Source organism: Rhyacophila brunnea, unplaced genomic scaffold (assembly GCF_057557595.1).
Source record: "Rhyacophila brunnea isolate RB1 unplaced genomic scaffold, BYU_Rbru_1.0 scaffold_12, whole genome shotgun sequence".
In the NCBI taxonomy this organism is placed as follows: Eukaryota; Metazoa; Arthropoda; class Insecta; order Trichoptera; family Rhyacophilidae; genus Rhyacophila; species Rhyacophila brunnea.
Genome location: NW_028232774.1, coordinates 10094060 through 10106642, shown reverse-complemented (window position 1 = coordinate 10106642; position 12583 = coordinate 10094060). Strand labels below are relative to the sequence as shown.

The following is a 12583-nucleotide window of genomic DNA, read 5'->3' as shown; positions in this document are numbered from 1 at the left end:
ATTCACATTAACTTACTCCGGTATGAGCTTACTTAATGCCTTTTATACTTATGTAATTAAATTGAGTTGTGGGTTACTTACTTCGAATAGAAACACATCTAAGTAATATTTCATAATAATTCCCATTCCAAGTAAAACATCAGCCCACATATCTACGTGTTACAAGATGCATACTCCCCCGTAAATAATACGTATGTAGGTACTATATTATAGTAAACAGTTCTTGAAGACTTGTACGTATAGCAGATAGCTAGTGACATCATTACGTTTTTTTTTCGACCATGTCCGATCCTAATAAGATCATATGGGCCTCCACAGAGTGGAGGTTTGTTTTAACAGATTTTGTTTTAACGAAAAATGGATGTCAGCCACTTACTCAACCTATTAGGTCCATCCTCTGACTCATACACAAATTGAAAAACAATGTGTACTTACCAGACCCAGGATTCGAACCTGGGACCAACGGCGTTATAGGCTGACGCTTAAGCCCTGCGGCCTTCGTGGGTGTAATGTGGGTGACATAATCAAGTAGCAGACCCAAAATCGAAGACTCTCTGCCACCAAGCGATGCATGGAAAGATGTGCTTAGCCTCAGCAGGACTCGAATAAAGGGTACGGTCAGCAGGGCATCTGCCCACGGAGTCAGAATCAGTCCCAGATAGGAAACATGAAAGGGACCAACAGAGACAGTAAAAATATATGGTGAGATTATATGAGATATCTCAGCTGGCTCTCACATCTAAGCTCGTCCGACTGCAACATGTCGAATATGTCGATGTGATTTTGTTGGCATTCACAAAACACACGTAACTCTAAATATACCGCCGCATATCGCATGATTGCAGACTTTCAGTTTGAAAAAAAAAACAGCTGGAGTCACATGCAAATATTTTCACCCAACATGCAGCGCAAGTATAGTCCCGAAATATTGCACTTCGTCATTAGTTTTGGCTTGCCGTGTGACGTCACTGTGCTCGCACATGTGCGACTGGGCTAATTACTAACAATGCGTAAGTATCACCCATTTTCATAAAAGGTATGTCCAATAAAATACAACTTCAACTAGATTCTAAACACTTGGGAAAATTGTGATTTTGCCAGGACAACCTGTAATCAGCAAAGACCCGACAAGAATAAGAATAATATTATAACGTATTTTTTATTAATTATTTTAGGGTTGCGGAGGATAGACAAGACCGTGGAAGACGATTTGAGGAAGCTAGGGAACACGATGGTGATGATACCATATTGCGAATATATCAGTAGCGAAAGGTGACCTTCGGAGAGGTAGGCTGTGGAGATATGGGAAAAGAGCACACTTGTCAGGTATAGGTACTTACGGGAAATAAGAAGATACTAATATATTATTACTAATAAATAGGTAAACACTAATGACATCGACACACTAATTCTACTAAATTTCAAACTCACTGACGACATAAAATTAGATACAAAAGTGCAGTCATGACAACATTATTATGCGCCAGGCTCTGCAATAAGAGCCTACCAGATTTCATACAATGAGATAAACTGACTGATGATGTGACGTAAAGTGCATACGAAAAAACATAACCTTTCCTTGACCAATAATCCTACATTTATTTACGTAAGACAGATGGCGCGCTATGGTATATTTTTTTTTAACTTTTTCAGATTCTTCTGTAATCTGTATAATATATTCCTACAAATATGTACGACATATGTTGTTGGGAAATTAAATTATGTTTATAGAATATAAAAAATCAAGTGATTATATAAATATGCAATTAAAAATATATTTTTCTTAATAATGTAGGCTTTAAATAATCGTTAGTATTCGCCACTTAAATATATTATATGTATAACTCGTAATTCGTATTACACTCTATTGAAAAAAATGAATATTCATTCAACTACGGACTTTGATAATAAGTTTTCATCCATGCAAAAACGACGGAATATGATACTTATATTTAAAAAACAGCGATGTTGTGCTGAAAAAAACAACTCTGCGTAGATGTGCGCACGCGCCTTTATGTTCGAACTCAGGGTTCGAGTCTCGAGTTCGAGGCCGTGAATTATCTCTTCGCTGATCCGGAGAAGTGGACGCGCGAGGGTCAAAAACCCCGCGTCGGATGGGCTAACCCCTTTACTACTAACTACCTACCCACATACCCAGCTACATTCGCGAGGAATATTAGCGGTGTTGTTGTTGTGAATTATATGATGTGGAGACAATGGGTAAGTAGATAGATACTCGTAATATTCAAGGCTGGATAAGCATTGTGCAACCGGAGCATTCACAACGTAGTTTTAAATTTAATTTTGTACGTAAAGTACTTAAGTAGGTACATGGTTAAAGTTGAATTACATTATATTATGTACCAGGGAACTCAGAAATAATGGGAACTGATATATATATAACGGGTAAGGCGATAGCAGGTAACCGACTCGAGTAAGGAAGAATCCGGATTAAACTTACACACGTGTCAAGAATACGTTTTACGTCTAATACTTAAACCTGATCTCGGTTTATGCATTTACGCTCATTTAATATTGGTGTATTACACACACTATTTCACGTGCATAATGCGTGCTTCATTTTCGTAGGACACTCACACATTCAAAACCCTGCATCAAGATGCGGCGTATTGAATATAGCCTATCGGTATTATATTTATTATCTGTTCTGTGATATGTACCTATTGATTTATCCGTCTGTATCACAGAACAGATTATTAAATAAAATTCAGATAGTCTATACCTCAATACACTACATTCTAAAGCAGGGTTTTGAATGTGTGAGTGTCCTACGAAAATGAAACACGCATTATGCACGTGCAATAGTGTGTGTAATACGCCAATATTAAATGAGCGTCAATGCATAAACCGAGAGCAGTTGTCAGTATTCGACGTATGACAAGAGACACGTGTTTAAGTTTATCCCGGGTTCTTCCTTACTCGAGATCGGTTACGTGCTACCCCTTACCCGTTAGGTATTTCAGTTTATGTCGTTTCATTATTTCTGAGTTCCCTGGCGACGAACGTGGCAGCAATGACTGACAAAATTGAAAAAAGCTATGTGGAGGCTGTCCCATTCTGCAGCAAATCGACCACAGCTGATGATCATAATAATCCAGCATTATGGGCTTTCGTGGAGCTCTTCAGGAGACGATCATTTATATACAAATAAATGAGCCTACAATGACGCCAGTAGCCCTATTGTTTTTCGACCGACATAAAACAATCATCTAAACGAATTATTACAATTATTTCTACCAGGGGCGTAATACAACACTGCTAAGAGCGTTGGAAATAGTGGGTCGTCAGCGGAGCGGTAAATTTGTCGAGGGGGAAAAGAATGAAAATAAATTAAGTAAGTAGGTAGGTACTTCAGTACAAAGGTACATACATAGTGATGCTTTTTATTGAGATCCACTTTTGTTTATAGCTAGTATTTAGTAGTAGGCAGGACCCGTCACGAAAATCGAAAGGCGGGAGTGACATTCGAAAGTGTCACGTTTTTTGTCAACATCTACTTTACAAAGGATATTATAATATATATTATATAAATATAAATTAGTGCTGTCGCGAGGTTTCGAAACCGTGTTTGCAAAAAGCTTGATCGCGCAGTTTGATACCGCGGCCCTAAACGAAAATATGAATAATAATACAAACTGTTGTGTAAAATCAGTGTTCATCCAGACACAATCTCTTCTTCCGCAAAAACATTCCCTTCCCCGTTGTCCGGAACCAAAAGGCAGTTTGTTAGTACCTAATTACTGTGAAACTGAGCTGATGTTAGGTTTACGGAGGAATGGCAGGAAACTTGATTTGATTTCAATTCGTGGGATAGGTAATATTTATTAATATAATATGTAGGTATTTTTACGGTCGTTATTGGCGGACCTCATGATTGGAACTCAGCCCGAAAAAATAACTCTCCTGGGGAAGTTACTTTTTTGAATGAGTTACCGCATTCGCCATCTTGCTAGAACGGCGCCAATTTCAAACAAAATCAAACCGTCTCGGTTTTGAAATAAATACGATTATAAGAATACATCGGTTCACAATGCGGTTCAGACTTGTGTTCCATAGATTTTTGGGGTTTCGTTGTCACGTCGGGGTCACCAATTTGGCGGTTGATAAAGGTGGAGGAGAGTTTAGAGTCGGTACAAGAATACAATAAACACAAATGTAAATATAACAGCGTGAGTTTATATTCGCGGATACAGATGTACTGGTGAGATCAATGTGATCAATAGATTTATTATATTAATGAACTGAGAGACTTGATTCGAGTGGAATGGCGGTTGACTATGTCGAGTGGAGGACTCGTGACAATAGTAATGCGTCATGACTGACTCGATGAGTGACTGCGGATCCAAGGAGTGTACTTCCAATTTATACAAATGCAGTCCATATATTACAAGAGATATTGTCGCAATTAACAAATCATAACATACCCTACTGATCTAGTGATGATTGAGGAAATGCTGATGATCATTATAGCTCTATTGTTTTGTTTAATTCATCCATCTCATTTAATGCTGCTGAGTGGTGTGATTGCTACATATTATTAAGATGCTAACCATTCATAAGCAAACACAGTGTCAACGAGCAAATAAACAAAACAAATGCAATTGAGTAAGATAAAAAATTTCACAAATGTGTTCATTGGAAAAGTGAAATTTGTCACTGATCGCTTTTCTTAGTTGTGATGTGTTTAGTCAAATAAAATTTAACCAATGAGTACTGTGGTCTCTGCAGTCTCATCATGTCTCATAGTAAATTACATTGAAGTCATGATGAATAAGGTGTGGAAGTAGTAGTGGAAATAACAAAACAAAACGAACGCGAATTCATCAGAGCGGAACGTAGGCATTAAAATTCTGACTCAATCTAGAATACATTCACACAGAATTAATTTCGTGACTATCAACAACTCTGCAAAATACCACTTCAAGTGTATTACTATTATTATTACAAGTTTTGATAACTTTAAATGGTATTGTGTGATACAATTAAGTACAATATATATTATGTAGTCTGGATGAACATTTTGATGGTAAGTTTTGTCGGAGGTGTCAATGGAACGAGACAAGGCCAAAAATACGAGTATCTATGTCTCATTATTGCAAAAGGTATACAATAAGAGTTGAGTCTATAGTAAATACAAATTATTATTTAACTTTCGGTCAATATTTCGATGTATTTACGGATACAAAAGCGGACTCAGATGTACAAATCGATTTTTAATTAATGGGAATCGTATTTGTTTGCACTAGTTTCGGTCATGACTAGGGAATCCAATCCCGGGATCCCGAATCCCGGGATCCCGGGATCCCGAGCTATTTTCGATACCTATGAATCCCGGGATTGATAAACATAATCCCGGGATTTCGGTATTGATTTTTTTATCAATTTTTATGGAAAATATAACAGAAAAAATACTTTTAATACAAAATAACTACATTAGAAATAAACTGAGTTTGAATGAAGTTTGATGTGTAGGTTGCCGATTCATTTTATTTTTTCACATAGATTATTAAAAATGAGAAAGATTGGTAAAAAAACAATGCTTCGCACTTTTAACAAAGTAATTCCACCATGATATCATACGTTTTACGGCAAGTTTCATATTTGGCTGACTAATTAGATTTATGAAGCGGAAAGGCCATAAGTACGCCATGATTATTTTCTTTACTATTTTAAATCTCGCTGATCTATTCATTATGTCTTTACTATCAGAAATAGCAATCTCATATTAAATTCACATTATTATTTATATTACAATATTATTTACTCCATTAAACTTGTGTATTTCCAAGATTTAACGTATACAATATTAACAATAAATGTCTTAAATAGTATAAATTATACTAGATTTATTTTTGACCGATTTTATCAATGTTATTTGTAAATATAAAAATTTTATATTAACAATGGAAAAAAATCCCAATCCCGGGACCAGTCCCGGGATCCCGGGATTGTCAAATTGTAATCCCGAAATCCCGGGATCAGAATTTTGGCTCGGGATTGGATTCCCTAGTCATGACGTGTAACGTGTAGGTCAAAATTTCATTGAGTGTCCTAAAAACAAAAGAACTTATTATTCGGTCAGTTCTTTCATATGGTTCAGAGTGCTGGGCAGAAACAAAGGATAGTGAGAATGTGCTGACTGTTTTATAAAGAAGAATTCATTCGACAAATAAATATATTGCTGTATTAAGCCAGTGACGTCCAGTGGAGGCAGGCGGGCCATTCGTACCTTAGGGACGGGCACATTATAAAAGGAGGCAAATTATTAAGAAACGAATACGATCATTACAACTTTTGAAAGCAGTGGCGGTTTTATGTCAGGCGGACAACGGTAATTTCATTAAAATGTACCGACATATTAGTAGATATTTATATAGTAGAAAATCATGTCCGGAAACTTGTACGTATGCAGTTCGCCGTATCACACTTCACCGTGAAATGTTCTATCGGAAATATATGGCCGTATATTAAAGACCGTCCAACCTCTTTGGGTCGTATAGTACTGACATAAAATTCATGTCTAAATAAAACACGATTCTTGTCGGTTTACACTTAACAGGAAGCCAGCAGCAAACAAATTTTGAAAATAGCAGATATACTAGATTATTTGTTAGGTTAGGTTAGGTTAAGTTTTCATTCTTGAATTCATGAATTTTGCCTTAATTCATGTTCACATTGAATCTAATAAAAATGGAGACCGTATAGTATACGGTCATCTCTTCGAACTGTGCCACGGTGAAATGTTTTACGTACACTTTACATGTAACCAGTAGAAAATATACAGGTAAAAAATATGTAGGTATATACAAATTTACAAATAATTTGAGATTGAAAATGAAAGGGAACAGTATTTTAAGGGCGTTACTGCCTAAGGGTGTCACTGTATCAGACTCGTCATTAGTGTGGACACAAATGATAACGTCACATGCCATACCTCTATTTGACGATTTTGGTGAGCAGGACAGTTTACGGATGACCGGAATCGAGAATTGGGGCTTAGCAACGGAAGACGTTCGAGTTTGCCAGCCTACAACTTGAGAAGGCCGGAACCCGTTCTAAATTGCGATACCAAGTATGATAGTAGTGATTTGTGCAAATTTGTGGAGACTTCGCGGACAATTAAAATGACGTTTGTTTAATATTAAACAATCCAAAGAAAGATAGCATACTTAACCACATCATCCAGCATTTCGAGATAACTTCTGTGTTTTAGCATTCAAGAGAAAATCTCCGGTATGCGATGCCCTATTAGAAGAAGACCATCCTGGCTCAAGAACCTTAGAACCTTTGTTCAGCGCCCCAGCCTTAATTAGAGCAACGACGGTCACTCGTCACTGACCAGCGTTAACAGATATGGCACAAAAAGAAAAGAGAATCTTAATCTAACAATGTAACTTACTGTAAATATTGTCACTCCTTAGAAGTTCAATAAGGTTCGGTTGTTTCCTCGATTAGTATTAATATAATTCAGGAAAACTCACCTGAAAGAAAAAAGAAAAAAAACATTAGTAACTCGTTAATATTATTATAAAGATTGGATAATTAGTATGCAGTGACAGTTGATCATGTAGATTGTAGATGTAGTGTGTGTAGACTACATACAAAGGATGAAGTGTGTACACAGAGCTTGAAATGGAATATTTTATGAAAAACGGAAGGCTCGATAACTTTCCGAAAATATTATATTTTTTTTAATTTTACGCACCTATTTTTATAAAAATAAGCGTGTTAGAGCGGAATGCAGAATCCAATATTTTGATCTCAAGGATAAGTTGCCGAAAAGGATGACTTAACTATAGACTATACTGACTAAAGAGTTAAGGAATCCTTAACCATAGACTACTTTTGTTATGAACACGCCCTCTTCTGTATTACCATTTACCACTGACATACATACATTATACACTCAAATTCATTTAACAATGTATCTCAATATGGATATTGATAGTGTTAATTCGTTTGGCATGTACTTGAAGAATATTATTTTACTTTTATACGCCAGCCCGCAGAAATACAAGATGACAGACAGAATGACACTTGACGCTAGTGTTACCATCTTTAAAAAAATATCTTGCAGTGGCTGTGGAATCACGTATGACTGATAACGGAAACATAAGAGTATTATAATTAAATATTAATATGTATTTATAGTTATTGCATTTATAAAATGCAGTTGTCATATTTTTGTCATCGTTTAATAATTATAAAATAATTTACCTAAGCTATAGGAAAGAGAATTTTTAAATATGGTATTATTTTCAATAATAAAAACAAACGAAGCTTAAAGACGACGTGAACCGTAGACAACGTCATGATCTTAACTAAGAACAATGTTTCTGCGTAGTGTTTTCTGCTAAGGAAATTTTAGTCATGACAAATATTTCTGCATTCCGCTCTTAGATTATTTGTTATATGGCCTACCTCAGATTAATTTTTTTCCACAAAACGGAGTGATTATCTCAGGGATTTCATGAACCGGAACTGCGCCCCGGTCATTTCGAGTTGTGTATAGACAATAAATTGCATTATCATTGAAGTCCTACCTAAACAAATAATATTACCTAAATAACTATATAACTTGTCACAAGTCAATTTTAATTACCACGCCACAGTATCCGAGCGGCTAACGCGTCGGTTTATAATGTCGTGGGTAGTAGGTTCAAGGTCTTGGGTCTGGCAAATAAACATATTGTTTTTCAACGTGTTTTTAGAGTCAGAGTATGGACATAATAGCTTGAGCAAGAGTGGCTAACATGAATTTCTCGTAAAAATAAAAATCTATTAATACAAACTTACACTCTGTGGAGGCTCATAATAATATTATCTTAGTATCGGACAAGGTACAAAAAAAATGCAGACAAGTAATTCTCTCATTCTAACGAACCACGTAGTTAAGGGATGTTATTAATAAGATAATTTAAAATATACAACGCATTCTGAAAGCTTAACTAACTTTCGTTAATAACATTATCCATGTTTCCTTCGTTAGGAGTTGGTTGATACCGCCTCTGGCTTCATTGTTACCGCACCTCAGAGACGGGCTGTGTGGGAGGGTCGGACCTCGGCCCCTTCCCGCCGCTTCGCCTCACGTACGCCGCTGGTTTTGTTTTTATTTTCTTTTATTCGAGTCCCGATGCATTCTGAATGCACGCGTCTGCGCCCTCTTCTTTGTCTACACCGCATACTTTGTAAGGTCAGTCGGATAATGCAGCGACGAACGACCATCGGAAACCGAGCATGAATTTTTAAATAAGTCATAATTATCGGCGACGTAAGTTACATTTACAGAATTTTACATTATTTTTTCCTAGCTTTTTGTATTTGCATATCAAAGAGTAACTAGGTACTTAACGTGTCCGGAAAATTGTACGTATGCGGTTGACCGAGTCACATCAAATTCCTAACCATATAAAACAATTACAAACAAGTAGATAAGACAATAAAAATAATAGGAATACAAGTGAAAGACAGAAGAAAATAGGTAGGAAAGTAAACTAGAAATACAATCATATTGTATATAATAATTATACTTATATAATTCTGAATGATTTCAAAAGTAGGTTATCATGCTCGTGAAATGACCCACGAACGCGTCATCATTTAACCTGAACGCTATACAACCTCTCATCTGATACGACAACTCGCGGTGCATGCATAGGCGAAATGCATATTCGTAAAGCCTAATACACATCAGAGGCGAAGACTCCATACTAGGCGATTATTTAAAGCCTACCTTCTTAAGAAAAATATTTTTTAATTTTATATTGACATATTAAATAATATAATCACATAATAATATATTCAATATGCCCAACGACATATATCGTATAATTGTCATAATAATTTTACGATTTTTTCCACTATTTCAATAGGCACAATTTATGGCATGTCTCGAAGGTTTAAAAAAATAAGCGACATCTCATTTCGCTTTACATATTGTATGAATTACCTTCGCGTGAATCGAAAACTTTTTTATGAAGTTTGTTTCTCATAATTTCAACACGTCTGCGGCGGCCCATATAAATTGGTAAGCTATTTAAGGAGCGCTTACGCTTACATATTACGTAAGTGCAGATTTATTCAAAATAATTTATAAAATAACTTAAAAAAATAATTTCTAGGGATTCAGTCACATATTGATTATTGTTAAAAATAATAAATAATTTATCTCGTAATTTTTATTTGTCAGTTAGTTTATTCATAGACTAAGACACTTTATTCAGCCAATCATGTATCATGTAAGTTGAAATCTGATATTGTATCTAAGTCTGTGTTTTAAATATAAAAGTATTTTAAAATGTCTAGTTTACGGGTTAAATTATAAATTGTTATGGAACAGATTCACAACAACGGATATTTTCAATATATTTTGAGCGTATCTTGCGTTCATATTTAAGAAAATACATAAGTAATTCAAATTAATTGCTTAATTTTATACCATCAGTGAGCTTTAGAAATTTCATCGGTTTTTGTGTACCAACCTATTCATCAGTAGTTATGTCGGATTATCTTCTTATTTCCCGTAAATATATCTAACAAGTGTGCTTTCTCCGCAGCCTATCTGTTTCCAAAAGTCACCCTTCGCCACTGATACACATACCTCTTTAGCGGGGGATTTTGACACAGAGCAAGACATACTCGGAGCGGCGTCGAGCGAACGAAATCGATGTAATATAAATAATTGTAATTGCCAGTCGAAAATATTGATAACTTATCATATTCGCCATACCTCATCGCATATAACTACGCATGTTCGAGGTTAAATTGTTACTTACTTCGACATATAATATGGGAATAATGGAGAGATTCAGTATATTTATCAGCGACGAAGGGTGGAGGTAGGCTCTACAGAAACACTGCATACTAGACTTTGTCAGTCATACTTATTTGTTTTTATTGAACAAAGACTCCAATTTACAGATGGTGTTAGTTAGTTTTTGAAAATCAATTAAGCCCTACGAAACCAAACCATAATAGTTGTGGTATATTTTGGGGAAACGACAAAATTGTGCATACTTTTTCATTCATATCTTTCGTTTGATTAAGAATACATATCACACATATATAGGTACCTATTGTTTGTTCATTTTTTTGTAATTCATTAAGCCCTGTCTAAACCAAACATATTAATTATTATATCTATAAATATCCAAAGTTATGTATGATTTAATTGCATATTTTATAGATAGACGAGTGTTCTTTGACTATGTATTATCTATTATGGCTTGGTTTTCGCAGGGTTTAATTGAATTTTCAAAACTAACCAACACCATCTGTAAATTGTAATTTTATTACAATGCAAACAAATACGTATGACTGACAAAGTATAATATGCACTATTTATGTCGGATCTTAACAGCCTACCTCCACCGTTCGCCACTCCTATGTATGTACATAATATACAATAATGATATGGGTGTATTTTTTTAATCTCGATTGTTGGATTATAACGATAATGGCTTTGCACGCCTGTGGTTTTGTATCACTGCATAAAAGTAATATTGTTCGAAGGCCAGAGCATCAAATCTTGTTTCTCATATGATACATGATGTGTGGATAAGTGTTATTGAAAATTGAATTGAAATGTAGGCAGCGCCGTAATTACATCAGCCCGTGTGACTTTCAAAAGGTAACCTAATATACAGATATGCCTGCAGCTCGCCCCTGCGCATGCTAGTGCCAGAACTTGCATACAAAAGAATATACAATATATTATTATGTATCGTTACCATGGACCTAAAAAATTTCGCCCCGCCATCTGACAGAAGAATAAAATGCGTATACAGTAGAACCCCTACTGTTCTCGCATAAATCGTTTTCCCGCACGTTTTTGAAAGTCCCGCCAAACACCCATAAGAACAATGTTAAATAATCCCGCATTGACCGTTCCCCGATCTATCGTTTTCTTCAATCTATCGTCTAAATATCATGGTCCCGCCACAAATATTATCCCGATTGACCGTTTTTATTGAATATTTTTCATTTTGCTTTCGTAAATCGTTTATGAGACATACATAGAGACCTTTCAGTCGCGTCGCTTTGTTTGCACAGGTCGGTCGGCGTTCAGTCTTGCCTAGTATCTCGAATCACGAATTTTTATAAGTCGCAACTAAAACGCCCCCCATGAAGAAAACTAGAACTCTAGCTGAGAAACTGAAAATAATTCAAGACGTCGAAAAAAATCCAAGAGAAAAACGAGTTGGCATTTTTTATAATATATCCCGCATGTATCGTTTTTAGGGACCCTTGAAAACCGTAGAATCGGGGTTTCACTGTAACATTTAGATGGCAGCCCAGATCGCAAAGTTAATTACAGTTGTGAGAGAAAGGTAAACGTCAAATGTAATACAATCCAAAAATTACCTTAGTCAATAATTCTTATTGACATTTGGATAGCGGATAATATATTTGAAAGAATGAATGAAATTTGTAAGTATATTGAAAAGTTACATGTCTGTAGATAATAATAATTATTAGATATACCTCGAAGCGACGGCAAGTTACTGCCACCTAGTAGTTATGCCAGCGCATGCGAGTACAGCGCAGGATGACACGTTGGCGC

General features: G+C 35.7%; 1 protein-coding gene across 2 annotated transcripts in view; it reads right to left on the bottom strand.

Annotated features, from left to right (window-relative positions):
- The window catches only part of brat (tripartite motif-containing protein brain tumor), a 449650-nt gene that overhangs the window by 262843 nt on the left and 174224 nt on the right, over positions 1-12583 (bottom strand). The gene's annotated exons all lie outside the window — the stretch shown is intronic.